The sequence below is a fragment of the Stigmatopora argus genome, chromosome 1 (assembly GCF_051989625.1).
Source record: "Stigmatopora argus isolate UIUO_Sarg chromosome 1, RoL_Sarg_1.0, whole genome shotgun sequence".
Classification (NCBI taxonomy): Eukaryota; Metazoa; Chordata; class Actinopteri; order Syngnathiformes; family Syngnathidae; genus Stigmatopora; species Stigmatopora argus.
Genome location: NC_135387.1, coordinates 13,050,787 through 13,066,205, shown reverse-complemented (window position 1 = coordinate 13,066,205; position 15,419 = coordinate 13,050,787). Strand labels below are relative to the sequence as shown.

The 15,419-nt window shown below is 39.8% G+C and overlaps 1 protein-coding gene across 15 annotated transcripts in view; it reads left to right on the top strand.

The window, feature by feature from the left end:
• The window catches only part of camta1a (calmodulin binding transcription activator 1a), a 286,785-nt gene that overhangs the window by 104,126 nt on the left and 167,240 nt on the right, over positions 1-15,419 (top strand). The gene's annotated exons all lie outside the window — the stretch shown is intronic.

Here is a 15,419-nt window from a genome sequence, read left to right as displayed (position 1 = left end):
AGTCTCTGGGCACACGTAGGAGAGGGATGCCAATGCTGGCAGGCCTGATGAATGGGTGGCACGCCGCACCGTGACAAAGACGAATGCGACAGCCCCCGTCCCGAGAAAGGGGGGAGGTGCTCAACTACCGAGGGGCCATCATGTGACACTGACCACCTCCCCTTCTCAGTCACATCCCCTGCTTACTGAGCTCAAGGTTGTGACGAGGGGGGGATCCTGATTATTTTACCTCTAAGTACCTTCCCTCCGAAAAATCCAGGCCCAAATAGCTCAGAACAGTAAGGTTCACCATTAACTTGACGAGGACAGAGTTATGATTTTGGCCTTATGCTCCACAACAATGGATTTTTAAAAAAGCAATAGTGGTATGGCCCAAAACCTATAAAGGTCTTTTACCAGAGTGCATACATTTTCTGGGACTCAAAAGCATTTGTACCATCGACATTTTTGTAATACATTGAACTTTTTTTCTGTCTGTGCCTGAAGACTACAGATTTTATGGAAGAACTTGATCATGAGTTTTTTTTCCTTTATTTTTTCAATCATTCATTTTCTGAACCGCTTATTCTCAGTGTCGTGGGGGGGGGGGGGGGGGGGGGGGGGGCTGGAGCCTATCCCAGCTAACCACGGGCCCAGGGCGGGGGACACCGTGAATCAGTGGCCAGCTAACCGCAGGGCACAACGAGACAGACAACCATTCACGCTCACACTCATTGCTAGAAGAAATTACTTTATTAAATCGTCAATGCAAATGGAATTATGTAGACATTGCATTGTTTTCAGATGAATTCAGTTTAAATTGGTTTTTTGAAATGTATTTAACTATTATTTCAGTGGCTGCTATTGATGCCCCAGTCAATTTTGACATCGACTACTGAAACCCACAATGTAGTACAAAAGGAAATGTTTGGCGATGGCAAAAAGATGCAACAAAATCTCAACCAAGATAGCTCAATTTATCATATTAAATCACCAACTTTATTTTAAGTGCAAACTGTCATCAGAGACAAAGCTAGGAATTTTGGGACTGGTTAAATTCACAATTCTTCTTAGAGAATTTTTAAAGAGTGGAAAGCTTGAACATTTTTTAGCTTTTTAAAGTGATTACGAGAAAACTTAAGACTGCAGATCAATAGCAATATTTGTTTATATCATACACATTTCTTATTTCTTATTCACATGAAAACAGACTGTTCCACAAAGGTGAACATGTACTTTTACTTGCTCCGGTACCTATCTGTAATCGCATTCATCACCTTTAAATGCCTAGTGGGTATGTGTTTCATCCATTCATTTCAGTTTGAATGATTAAGGTTCGCTTTTCGTGCTACAAAAAGCTATATTTACATGCAGGATATCTGATTTATTATCCAGACCAATCAGTTTAGACGAAACTAAAGCTACAGTTTTTTTCTGACAACAACCTCCTTGACCTCGTTTCTAAACTCCTCAATAGGCACTGACATCTTCTCTGGTCACTAGAGGAGGGGCCTATCCCATCTAAGACGGGGCCCCTGATGAGTGGGGAGAAGCACCAAAGGCAGCATCAATGGGAAACCGAGATAATTAAGAGGCTTTGGCTGTTAACAGAGAAGAGACGATTGGTTTCTATCACGCTCTCTTCTTTTCAAGGCCCAGTCGCACAGACAGACCACTGCCTCAGCCTGAACAGGCTCTGTACTTGCCTATTAATAGACTATTGAGCAGTATTGATCCTTAGCTCATGTGACACTTAAGATACAATGAGACATAGATCCCAGTATAGAACCATGGTTTTCTTTTCACTTGACTACAATTGCATATGATTACAGTAGTCGCAGACTCAGGCAGACTGGTCCATCTCGGTGTAACGATGACCAGAAATGGCGTGTAAAAGCTGACTGTAATTTGGAAAGTTTTGTCATAATCGCTAAAGCCTTTGAACAAAATGACCCCAATGGAGACTTGGCTTTGCCTGGAGCAAATGCTGCGTCTTCATAATGGGAAGGATTTTTATTTATCTATTTTTTTATCTAAACTCTCTTAACCTGTATGTGTTTCAAAGCAAGCTCCACAGCTAAGCTTCGAAACCCCCCAAAATGATGCAATAAAATTACATCTGAATTAGAGGGATGATGACGAAAGGGAATGGTGGCAATATCAATAACTCCTCTAATGGTCAATTACTGCATGCACCCTGCGCTGTGCTAGATTTAGTGTAATGGATAAGGGTACCTGTTTAGCAGAGGCTTACTTGTCACCAAACGTGAAAGTGAACCTCAAATAGCCAAATTAAAAACTAAATAATAGATGAGCGATCTCTGAGTGAAAGAGAGAAAAGGAGACAGCTATAATTTCCACTCTTGGGAAGAAAAAGATGCCCGGGTATGTAATTGTTAGGAATTTATAAGGACATCGGGGAGAAATGGAGACAAGAGGAGGCATACATCCCGCTGTGAGAATCACCTTTAAGGAAAGATACTTAATAATAAGCCTTATATCACTTGGTGGGCTGCAAAGCCACCAAAGAAGGAAATGCTGTTGTGATTGAGGTTGACTGCAAAAAAAAGAAGAAGAAAAAAGGAAAAGCATCTATGGAAGTTAGCCCCTTTGACGCAAGCATTGGCAGCAGCCTTGACACGAAGTCAAGTTTGGAATTCCACCTGAGCGACAGTGCGCAACTTTATCATGGCAGCGTCTTGCATCAGAATGTGTCAGAATATCTAACAAGGTGTTTTCACATTCAGCTGCGACACACTGTTTCAGTGTGAGATACCTCAACTCGTTACAATTCCAACATTTCGGGATTTCCCTTTCTAAAAAGAATGAAAAATATGTGAGAAATATAAATGTCAGTGGTAGTCAACAGTTGAAATATAGTTCATCATTCATTCATTCATCTTCCGTACCGCGCATCCTCATAAGGGTTGCCAGAGCCTATCCCAACCAACATCAGGCGGAAGGCACACTGCATCCTAGACTGATGAAATACAGTTGAAAAAAATTAAATGCATAGCAGCAAATGAGTAAGATTTGGGAAAGAATTGATACATACAGGTTAGATATTGCACATAATGTATTAACTTTGTATCCTACTGTAGATTTATTCCGCTAATAAGTACTAACATGGATGTATTATGTTTCGCGTGAAAGCTCAATAACAAGGAACAATGGTATTATCTGAAACATAGTGAAATCACTTCACACTATGGAATATAAGAAGCTTTGGATAAGGCAGCTTCAGCAAATATGCTAATAGCTGAAGCTAGACACGTCTTCTGTTCTCACTTGCGAGTTTTCCCACTGAGATTATTTTGGTTTTGTTTTGTTTCCATGCTGGAGCACCTGTGTGAAGAAATACTTCTCTGCTGGCAGCTAGTGATACAATATGAGTGGGGGTTGCAGTGTGTGATATGCTTAAAGAGCCCATTAAGGGTGGATCATTTCCAATAACCTAATAATGAACCATTGAAAACTGGGTTGTACCTGAATTGGACATAAATTATCCTGTGTGCCATTCAAAGGTTGTGTTAGATATGGATCAGATATTTGTCACCATCAATAGCTGTTAATAAATTTAAGGGTCTAAAGAATCAAGACAGTCGATTCTCCAAGAAAAGGCTCACTTCATATATCTATTTTGTAAAAAGTGGAGCAATATTACATGTTTTCCGATATATAACTGAGATAATTATTTACCCCTTTTAATCAGGCTTATGTAGGTTTTGAAATAGAGGTTTGCATTCCAAAATCCACTTAAAAAAACATCATCAAACGATCTTAAAATTATGGTCAGGTCACGAAATTTTGGAGAGAGTAGAAATAAGTGTCAAGATTTGTTACGTTAGAGAGTGGATAATTTCTATTTTATTAATCTGTCTCAATCTTTTATCCGTTTTATACTATCTGTCTCATTATACCCTTCCCACCTTAAATCAGATGGTTAAGGTTAGACCCAGAAAAAAACAGGGTTTCTCAACCTACCTGTTTGAGATGCTGACATCTTAAAAAAACAGATGCTCAATACGAAGATCTGTTGGAGGATAGTTGAGGTTACAAACAGATGGAGGTGACGTCATTTGATTCTCACACACACCATTTAGGGATCTTCCTCCCATTCTAATCTGAGAGGAAATGGGAATTAACGAGAGGAGGAAGAGTGGTATAAGGAGTTAATCGGCACACTGATGTTGTACTTCATCATCGTTTCCAAAGCCCAAATGCCTCCCTGCCTGGTCTATAGAGCGCCCCCTGCTTCCACGTTGAGCCATGATAATGTCAAGAAAGAGCTCAACATGAACATGTTTGACTGAATGGCTGTTACTTAAGTGGTAGTAGGCCTGTTTGTGGAGACACCCAAATGCACCTTGTGAAAGCTATTGACCCTTGAAGGTGATTCAAGCGTCTGCCGACAGGGAGACAATTTCGACTGACCTTGGCTGTTGTACAATGCAAAGTCTGCATTTGTGATTTTTCATGCATGGCTGTTCTGAACAGGACATTTTTTTTTGTTTTGTCAAGGCTCACATGTGGTGCCTCGCTCCCCCCCGTGCAGTGTTTGGACACAGCTTGGTGTTACTAATGTGTGCTCGTATATTAATTTATGTGTGCACAAGTGCATGTAGGAGGCTTACTGTGCACAGGGGTAGTTCTGAAACAGGGAATGAAGGTGAGTGTGAACAAGTTTCTCCCCCAGGCTTTTGTTCAGTTCCATTCACAATTAGGTGCACATTTGGCAAAATCTTGTGTGGCAAATTTGTGTTAATGAACAATTTTATTTATTTATTACCTTTCTTTTTTTCAAATACTACAGTTTTTTGTATCCTTTTTCGTAATTCATTTTACTGCTTTGCATTCCAACAAATGGAGATAATGATCTGACAAAATGACACTCTCCTCATCATTATTGCCATGGACTATTCTAGTGTTGCCAAACGCAGACTAGGACAGATGTCCCTAACCCTCCCCACAACCGTTTTTTCACACTAACTAAGCGATCATTTGCAACTTGTCAGCTTGTGGGAAAACGTTTGTAACCCCATTTGTGTCTATGTATGGTTTTAAGAAGGAATAAAAATGCAGGATTGAAACTGTTCAAGCGACACAATTCAAACACTGTAGTTGTTCTTAAATCCCTTTGGCAGTTTGTGTCATAATGGGATGAGGAGGAAAAATAGAAATTCTGACATCAGAATTTCTCCTCTTCTATATTGCAATGAAAATCACATATATACTGAATCTGTCAATCTGCAGCATAAACCGACCCTAGAGCTACATAAAAGAGGATACACAGCAGTTTTTCCCCTTTAATATCATCACTGTTAGTTGAAAACCTTGTATTTCAAATAGGAGCAATTTCATATTTTTCCCACAAATCAGTATAGATTTAGTGACACTTAAATATATATCTGTATTCACTATAAACACATGTTATAAGGAAGCAACAGAGGCACCAATAAATCCATGTGCTGTGCCCGCATGCCCTTTATAGATACATTTCTAACCTACAGAAAGCTGTCTTCTACTGTCTTATTTATCATTTAAAGTAAAAAATCGTGCGCCAAGCATTGGTGGAGACTGGCAGTTTACTAAAGTTTCAAGACGATCGGTTCACAAACCATGGAGGAGTATCACTTAAAAGTTAGTGACCACATAAAATACAGCCACAACCTGAGTGATAATTTAACAGTTCTTCAGCCTATGAAAAGTGCGGTAAAAATCTACTTGCTTCACTCAGAGGGAGCGAACAGTATTATGTCGTCTCCATTTTATCCAAATCTGAGACAACAAAAAGAATAAATTAATTTCACTTGACCTATTTGCTTAAGAATTGATCCCTATAATGCTTCAACACATAGAGAACTGGTCAGCGATGAAAACTGCGCACTCAGCTCACGCTTACATTACTGTGCTTTGCTTTTGTGTAGTATTTAGAGCCTGGTGGGTAGGTCAGAGTAACGGGCTGGCTATGTTTACTACCATTTTAATCCATATTAATCTGGAATAGATTATCATATTAAAGTAGCTATTGGGCATATATACATGTGTACATGTATGTATATATGTATATGTATGTGTATATATATATATATATATATATATATATATATATGTATATATATATATGTGTATATATATATATATATATATATATGTATATATATATATATGTATATATATATATATATATATATATATATATATATATATATATATATATATATATGCATACTGTATATGAGTGATAGTGACTGCCTACATGATAAGACTTAAGATGTGATTGCAGCTTTGTTGAAGAGACACTCATGGCAATGCCTAGGTTGGATGTCTGTCAGTTGTCTTTTCGTCAGCCTTTCTTGGTCATACCGCGGCTATGTGTACATATAGACACTGAAATGTACCTGTCTCTATGTTTGATGGCCCCCTGTCTGTCAAACACGCACACAAGCGCGTGCTCAGTCAACAAACTGGCGACTGAGATGCCACGCTGCACTGATTTCAGCTTTGGTTCCACATCACCTGCAACTAATGGTGGTAATTAGTTGATGAATGAGGTCAAACTGGGGATATCCAAGCATGTCTCAATTCACATACAACCTCATCCCATCGTTGCTTGCCTCAATACCCGCTCGTCCCCCCCAACCAAGTTGTTTTCTTAATGTGCAGTGCACCACATTCCCTCAGTGCTCATCTGCATAAGACCTTGGGATGAATGTTAACGATGTTTAATTAGACAAGAGATGTGATAGATGAAAGGGTGGCGGAAGTAAATTTAGGGTGGTGCTGCCCCCCACTGGGTGGAAAGAAATCATTCATTCATTGTCCATTACTGCTAATCCTCACAAGGGTCATGAGTGTGCTGAAGCCTAACCCAGCCAACTGTGGGCAGTAGGCAAGTGACAAGCTGAATTGGTTACCAGCCAATGGCGGGGCACACTAAGACAAACAACCAAGATGCTCACATGTATGTTTTTGGGATGTGGGTGGAATCGGAATCAGAAATGCCCAGAGAAAACCCACACATGCATGCGGAGAACATTCAAACATCAATGGGGATTTAACACTTTGAGGCGGATGTGCTAACAACCATTGTGCTGCCACCTGGAGAGAAAACAATGCACACAACACTTTCGATGTGTGCGGCTGTCAGGCACGTGTTAACATATCCTCAACTACAAACCATTTAAATAAGACCTTAAATTGGATTTGGTCATTTATCATCATCATCATCATCTTTGGTATAGCCCTTGAATTATTTCCTCACTTAATGAAAAAAAATTTTTTGACAGATGATCTTGCCTGATCCGTCAACAAAATACTGTGTTCTATTTTTACACACACTTTTTACAAGTACGTTACTGGGTTAATCTTGTTAGAAACACAAACATAATACATTTGTCTGTTTAAACCCACCCAGTAAAGGTAAAAAGACAATGGCACATACAGGGAGAGAAGAGGTTAAAACGGTGGGGTCATGCAAGGTTTGCGCCTTTGGAATCTACCAAATGATGTCCTTTTTTCACAAGGAAAAAGTCTAATCTGCCAGTAATAATCAGCAGTGGAACATATGCAATATGTTTACAAAATGTAGGCGCTTTCTTTTGAAAAAAGATGTGAAAAAAAGTGTTTTTTTATTAAGCTAAACACAACACTATAAACAGTTTCTTTCATGCGCTCAGCCTTTTTACAGCACAATTGATTGCTATTGGATTACATTTTTCAACAGAAAGGCATAGGTACAAAGAAAATGAAACATAATACATTTAACTGTTATGCTGAATGTAGATTTTGTAAGCATTTTTAAATCAAATATATAAATTCATTGTATGCTGTCATTGGAGCTGGGCTTCAACAATTTAATAACAATTATTTTAATTAACGATTAATCAGCCATTTTTTTCTCCAAATAAGCACATTAAAGGACGAGTAAAAACATTGGAAATCACATCCCTTTATCCATTGTTCGTATAGAAACAGCCCAGGTATACATATACAATAATCAGTAAGCAATGTGATCTGTTACATGAAAAATAGGGGGAAAATGTTTTCCTTGTGTTCCATCCCAGTTGGCTCCCTGCTTGCAGCTTTCAGCCACAACATCTCCACCACTGGCATGCGATGTCACATTGTACGATGCACTTGGTGTGTATTGTTCCATTTTGTCGCCCAGCTTTGTGCTTATCTTGTGGTCACGGCCAGGCAGACACCTGCATATGATGTGGATTAGCACCCCGTCTAGGGTTGAGGTGTTTAATGTGGTGCCCTAAGCAAACTGTGCTGAAGCCAGTGTGACACTGAAATGTTAAACTACGCTTTCTTTCTAGTTTAGTTCAGTAACTCAACTTGGTGCTGACCTAGAAAGTGTTCAATCAATATTATGGCTTCAAAAGTGTGGAAGCATGCCTGTGGACTACTAGTTGGTCCATTTTGGGCCCCCCCCAAAAAACAACAAAGTTGCGTTTTGTCCTTTGTGTTATCTCGCTGCTCTTAATCAATCTGAGGTGTGCATAAAGGGAGCGTTTGTCACCCTTGCTCCTGCCTGTTAGTCTTATTTGTCTTCAGCTGACCTTTGATTTCGCACTGCATTGCTTTTCTCACAATATGGACAAGAGGCTTTTTTTGCTGACAATAGTGGAAACCTTATCTTTTAAATAAGTAATTCCGCAACAGATCTCAGAGTTCCCCAGCAGCCAAATTTCGGGCATGCTGAAACGGCAGTCATACAAGCACTAGGGGAAAGTCTCCCACCCCAAACCCCAATATATGCTCTATGCTCAGAACTTTCACTCAACTCGCATTATAATTTCCTCGATGTTTGAACCCAACTCTCTGTTCTGTTCTATGGTCTATATGCTGTTTGTGGACATATTACATGTTGCATTTCAGAAAATGTTAAGGCAAAGGAAAACAAAATGAAAGTTAAGAAACAAAACAAAAACAATTTTCTTGGTGGTATAGACTATGTACCACTGACATTCGTCATTCTTTTTTTTTTTTTTACTTTTCATTATTATGAATGCAGTTGAAAAAACACGACCAAGCTAGGCAGTAATTGTTGAATTTAAATACGCGAGCAAATCTACTTTCCGGGGTGATGCCCTTCTTTCTGCCTCGAAGCATTCCAGCTACAAATCAGGTTTCCTCAAATATATCCAACCTCATTCAAGCGTTCAAGTCACTTTGCAGACAGTTGCATTGCCCAACTGAGTCAATGGATTGCAGTAGTACTGAGAAACTCAAGACATTTTACTAACACCAACTGCTGTTGAAATATGCGATGTTTCTGTCACACAGCTAACAGGAATAATGTAAAATGGTAGAAAATGAAATTAACACTTAGGATCAAATAATATGACCACCCTAATATTGCAGAATGAGTATGAAACATTTCCGGCAGCAGCAATTGTTAGGCGCACAGTTGGAATTGTAGACTTGAGGAGCTTGAATTACAAAGAAGTGAATGTGATGGCACCTGGTTGATACCTAATGCTCTATAGACAGTAATGTTGACTCGTAACCATGAGTTATATTAGGCTTTAGTAGCTGCTTACTACCAGTTGCATATCAACGGTCTTTTGTTGATTCATGGGTTTGTTTTTCTGTGTCACAAAAATTTCCATACAAACACAATTGAACACATTTGAATAATCACCACGATTAGAATGTTATAGAATAATAGGTGTTCATGCTGTCAGACATATTTAATGGAGGGTTTTGTTTCTCCTTAAATGTCAACAGGTTGACAAAAGAGGAGTAAAAAACGTATTTTCTTTCTGAATGTCTCCTGTGTCCCTGTCCGGTAAACACCCAATTCTTTGGCTGTCTCTAAAGTGTAGCAGATAGAAGTCATGCCTTTAGCCCTTTGTTCAACTCTGACATGGCTGTTGGGAGGCCTTTGTTCTGAGAGGAGAGGCCCATTCACTGACTGTCCTGGGAACAAATTGAATCTGGTTGACAATTAATAGCCATGCACCGCGTTTAATTAAGAGCATGAAGCTAGCGATCAACGGTGGGGAGATAAACAGGACTGTTGCACTGAGGCAGAGCGGCCCCACAAAGGAGGTGGCCATTGCGTTTGCTTGATCGATTCTTTGCTGCCTGCGAAGAGCAATCGTCACATGCTACCTTTGACTTGGCTCTTAACCCAGCCAAACTTTTAGATGCTGATAACACCGTAGCTGCAAAGACCAGTTATCATATCCAAAGGTGTGATATTTTCTTTTTTTTCCATCAAGGGAGCGTCAGTCTTTTCTGATGCAAGATGGTTGGTCGTCAGGCGTGGTTCCACATGATTGTGATTGGAACATCAGCACAAAGGCCACAGTTCAACAGAGCGATTGTCATACGGTACAATAGGTCAGAAAATAACAGCCATGGTTGCACAAAAACACATACACGCAGGCAGACACACGAACACATGCACACACATGCATGCACACACTTATAGATCTACACAATTCACAGAAACTCATTCACTTACAAGCACTTCAATTATGAAAGGCCCTCTTAGGAAGCTAAAGTAATTCAGCAGGAATAGCTAATAGTAGATCGTGAAAGCATTTGACTCAAGGTTTGTGCTTACGTGTAGTATGTATCCAGATTACATGTGTGAGTGATGACAAATGCACTGAAATGTACTGTGATTTGCATAGGGAAGAATTACAGTGGTCAGGGTGCACATAAACAGGCTGGGCAAGAGTTGACAAATGATAGAGGATAGTTTAATGACAAAAAGTTGTCAGAGCTTGAGGCAAAATGATTTTGGACAGTTGACTGACCTGATGTAGCGAATGTATCCCTTTGGTGAAATTATTTTACCTTTTTTATCATTTGAAAGATGTAGCTCTGTTCTTCATTTTTATACACATTTATATTTATACATTATTTATACATGTCATCACTGAAAACGGCAGAACATCTGCCACTCTTACCCACTCACTCTCTTGACCTTCCCCTGTGCTCCAATTTTCCTCTGCATTTCTCTAGATTGTGATAACAGTGATTCTTAACACATGTTCTGTAAGGGAACATCAAAAAGCCAAACGTGTATTTTTGAAAGTGGAGGATTTCAGGGACAAAAAAATGACAAAGCAAATCAGTATACTGTTAACAACAACGGATCAAAAGATCTTTTACTGTCCAGAAATCTGAAAGACATTTTTGGAGTCACAAGCCATATAACCAGCCCTCTGATTTAGTTGTATCTTAATATAATTCATAACAACAGGACATGACATACTACTGTTTGGTAAATAGAAAAGTCAACAGAAGTGAAACAAATGTTAAATGTAACTTCTCTGATATCTAAAACTGCAACAAAAAAAAAAACTAATGCTTGCTAAAGATTTACAGAAATGTTGATTAAACCACACTTAACATTTTTTTTCTCCCAACATATTAGTACAGTGGTACCTCGTCACACGACCGCTCGTCATACAAAATTCTCGTCTTACGACGGAAATTTCGATCGAATAATTCGCCCGTCATGCGATCAAAATTTCGTGATGCGACCAAGCTTTTTTGCATATCTTTCGTGTATAACAATATCTACGAGCATTGAACGATTAATTCAGACGAGTTTTTCCTCCTACGCATCGACCAGGAAACGCACAACGCGCATGCGCGGGCAAAAAGAGGGCTTTCTGGGTAATGAAGTATACTCGTGCACACAACGCCGATAGGCAATGGCACTCTTTCTCAGAATGAAACTTCATTACCCACAATCAATACGTGGGTAAGCTGAGCTGTTGCATTTCCTGTTATTTTTATTATCTAATACGAGGAATATTATATTACTTCTCGTTCGCTGCTCCTAAGAACATCAGCGGCACTGGCTCGCAATTCCCTCTTTGTAATATTTCTGGTCGCAACTCTCTCTCATAGGCGCCGTTCAAAGCGGTTGCAACCAGAGCCATTTCAACGAGGGAGTTGCGAGCCGGTCTTTATGAGCAGCGGAGCGATCGCTAAAATGTACTACAAGACTATTTCTCGTTGGCAAGTGGTCGTGGGTTATCCTATTGTGAGGACATTTGTGTGAATCATTTTCGGAATATTTTGATGGGAATACGTAGAATACGTAGTACAACAGCAAACAGCCCATCGATAGCGAACGTGAGGGTGGAGGCGTGGCAAACCGCCAACCCGGAAAACGAAGGTAACAAAAGATTACAACAAAATTAGAATTCAGTTTTGTCTAAAGTTACATTAAACGTATGTTTGAGTGTCTGTATATATTAATCCAAGTTAATTTAAATTTGTTTGTTCCGTTTACGATTGCGTTGTCGTGGAAAAAAAAACGATCCCCCCACGCCCCCAAACGTCTGTCTCCCGTTGGCGAAATCTGCCCAATTTTAGTTAGATTAAATACATTTTATTACTATTAAACCACTAGTTATGTGTTACTTTGTTAATAGATGGCGAATTAGAAGAAATAAAACATTTTTTCCAATCCAATATCCTGTTTTTGGTGTTTTTTCAGAGATTTGGAACAAATTAATGTGTTTCCCATTCATTTCAATGGGAAACGTCCGCTCGAGTTACGAGAATCTCGTCATACGATCTCAGTCCCGGAACGGATTAAGATCGTATGTCGAGGTACCACTGTACAGTGTTTTCAGGTAAAACTTTCATGTGGAAAATTAAGTTTGGAAAACACAGCTCACAAATAGGTTGTACATATTTGACTTTTCATCATTGACTAAAGATTGAGGACAATGATGGGCATATTACATTCATAGCCCAGGAAGCGTTCACTGCACGTATGAGAGTCCAAGTCTAAGAAACCCGTAATTTAGGAGGACAGGTTGTGGGTGGCATCAGTTGTATCTTGAATTGAAAGTTTAAATTGGTTTCATGCAAGGGCGCTTCAATCATTCAGTGCCACCGAATAGCATAATTCAGAGGATAATGTGAATATTAATTGATTCTGGGGGCTGAAATAAATACACTATTGGGCTCACATGAGAAATACCTTTACTCATTTGCACATGGAAGCCCGAACGGAGTCACTGCTCTCCGCCCACCTTCCTCCCATCATCAGTAAGGTGCAGGAACCAACATGATTGGTCCCACGTGAATGTTGACCTTCCAGCTTCCCCTGTCATCTCATTAATGCCCAATATCGTCGTTATACTCTGGTATTGGTAACAATAGAGTGATACATTCGAATTGAGCATATACAGCAGATTCTCATAATGGCTCCTCTAAGCTTACACATATTTTGATGTCATCTAATGACTTCGCCTCATTTTTTTAATTATTATTTTTAACAATATTTGTCCGTCCCGGTTGATACACCAATGCTGTCTTCTCTCTATCACATTGTAAAAATAAATTAGGAAGAAATAGACCTTGCGGTTTTCGGTTTGACAATTTGACACTTACCTTAAACATGCGCAGTTTACTACAACAACGGCACCTGTCAACGAGAAGACATACAGTGAGGTGAGGCACAGCCTGCCGCTACCTATTGCTTTGACTTCTGCTGCTGATTTCCTCCCTCCTGGACAGAAAGCAGATTTGATGGGGAGAAAATGTTAAGCACCAGATTTGTGCCGCACCCTGAAGTCTCAGCAGTTGGTTTAGAATCACGCCGGCTCCACAACTCACTGTTCTCATCAGTTTGGTTACCAGCAGGGGATGGCTGGGCGTAGTAAGGTGTTTCAGTGATGGAAAGGACGAGATATATTTCAGAGGTCATGCAGCCATGGGGTGGCTAGATGCCAACCTAACCCATTTCAATGCATCCATGTACACAAAATGTCAATGCATTTTCTCACTGTCTATTTCTCAGAGGTTGGAGCCAGAATGTGTAAGAATTAAAGAATAGGGAGAGGTGTAAGAGAATCCATGTGCAGGACACATTTCTCAAGGGTACAAGCAGTATGAGGTCCCATGTGGGATTTAAAACAGCAGGCACACACTGACATCCAAAGCAGTAACTACAGGGCCACAATGCAGCATAATTATATGGCTGACAGAGATGAATGTATTTTGTCTTAGTCAACTTTAAGCCCAAATTTGTGCTACTATGATACATTGTTGATCTGCACTCATAGCATTCCCGTTCATCTGTCGTCTAGGTCTATTTGTAGTTTTACGCTTACCAGTAGGGAGAACAAATAATTGCCAATATTATGCATTTCCATCCTTCTTATTGATAATAGTTTCATCCATTTTTTGTTCACTATTGTTTATTTGTGTGTGTGTGTGTGTGTGTGTGTGTGTGTGTGTGTGTGTATAGACTATGCGTGTTATCTGACATTTGGGATGTGAATTTTCGCAAGCACAAGATCGGTTTCAGGAGGTCACTAGTCGTGGCTAAACGAGATGAAACCAGCTGATTCTGGTCATCGGCCGATCGATCGGGGCAACACTAGAAAAAAGGTACACATGGAAGCACAGTGGAAATAAGTGAATGCATCACCAAGCCTGTGACATATTGTATGTACAAAGGAATGTGTGGTGGACCAGCAACTGTAGTGAACATTGATTATGGGAGCAGAGGGGCATGCAGCTCAAAGGAATAAGAGACTTTTTCCCAGGAGAACACTTCACTTTTTTAGAGCGGCCGTACAAGCAGCATGCCAAACAGCAATGTTACGACAGCTATTGACCAACTGGAAAACAATTTGACTATCCAAGCTCGAAAATAAATGGAAACATTTTAAATATAAGGCTTTATTATGAAATCTTATGGTTGGTGTGTGTTTCTTGTTCCTTGTCCTGTGTAAAAAAGAATGATAGTTTAAAGATAATGTTAAGTGATGAATATATTATACAAGTTTAAAGATCATATCTGAATGCATACAGGACTAAGGAATGGCCTTGTGCTTTGAAAAATACAACCTCCCCTCAGGAAAGTATGCTATCATGGTCGCACTCCGGTAGGACAGTGTCACGAAGCAGCCAAGCCCCAAGAGAATGTGCTATGATAAATTCCAACGGTGTCTCATAATTTAAGTCCGGACCCAACACCAAAAATAGAGTCAGCCGCAGGGTTCTCTCTTACCAAGAATCATATGTATTGTATTTTATTTTGATGATAAAATCGGGCATTTTATAATTTAAAAAAAATCATGGAAGAACTTAAGAATGGTCTGTTTGGACACCAGCCTCAAGTGGCAATCTATTGTACTGCTGGGTTTTAAAACTGTTTATTCGCCAAGCCTACCTTAGTTCGTTCTTTGGGTGGAATGGCTGTTGCTACCATACAAATGATCTAAACTGGACAGCTCCCATTCTGCAGCTTGATGATCCCTCAGAAGCCCGATAGAAGTCCTAATGAGCAGAGCGTTGGTGGTGATGGAAAGGGGGATGGGGGGGGGGGTCTCTTTAAGCCAGCAGAGGGACTCATAGAGCAGCTTCAGAGCGCTAACAGATGCCAAGTGCAGCTGTCAACAGCACTTACCCTGCTCACACACCATTGTTTTTTATTTTCA